Source organism: Etheostoma spectabile, chromosome 18 (assembly GCF_008692095.1).
Source record: "Etheostoma spectabile isolate EspeVRDwgs_2016 chromosome 18, UIUC_Espe_1.0, whole genome shotgun sequence".
Classification (NCBI taxonomy): Eukaryota; Metazoa; Chordata; class Actinopteri; order Perciformes; family Percidae; genus Etheostoma; species Etheostoma spectabile.
In genome coordinates this window covers 12,356,433-12,357,212 of record NC_045750.1, presented here as the reverse complement: position 1 = coordinate 12,357,212, position 780 = coordinate 12,356,433, and the positions used below count along the sequence as shown (strand labels likewise).

Sequence of the window (780 nt, the reverse complement as noted above, 5' to 3'; positions counted from 1 at the left end):
ACATCGCAACGTCCTGCGATGTGACTATCGCGATGTTGATGCTCAAACACAATATCGTTCAGCCCTAGCTCACAAGAGAAAGTTAATCAGTCCTGCAAGGAGAATATCTCACACTTTGGATGAGTGTGTCTGTCTGCAAGAGAGACAGAACCATCAACAAACATTTTTAGACCTCACCTTCACCTGGGGTCATGCAAAGCACTGGTTTTACTGGCCAGACTCACACCAGCACATATACAAATATACCGAAGCAAACACTCTGTAGCCACCTCCATTCTGTATGTTTATACCTGTGCATAATACATGACACTTCTTATGATGGGTACAAAGCATGTTGTGTTTCAGGGGTGTTATTACATAAGAGGGAGTGGGGAGAGACAGACCAAGTCCTGCTATTTTTAAATCAGCAAACAAAGATGGACAAATCCTCCTTAAACAGCAGATTGCACACTGTAAAGGCAATCACACACCAAAATCTTCAAATACGCAGAGAAAACAAGACAAGAAGCGAGTAGAATGTAAGCAAATAGGAGGAGAAGAGGTGAGTATCACAGAGAAGGGGCTGATAGCATTAGGGGAACCATGACAAAGAGTAAGAAATGGGAATTTTTGTCACTAAGGCATGCACGGTATGACAGCTATTTAAATGTGTTGCATATATAACTACAACATCAGTCACGACAAGCCCTACCTCACTGAGAATGTATGTTCAGGCTATAGCCATGCATGCATAGTTCACACACTTTGCAGAGGCATATGTACATTATATAATATATATAT

The 780-nt window shown here is 41.4% G+C and overlaps 1 protein-coding gene across 5 annotated transcripts in view; it reads right to left on the bottom strand.

The window, feature by feature from the left end:
• The window catches only part of efr3bb (EFR3 homolog Bb (S. cerevisiae)), a 33,042-nt gene that overhangs the window by 27,800 nt on the left and 4,462 nt on the right, over positions 1 to 780 (bottom strand). The window lies entirely within an intron of this gene.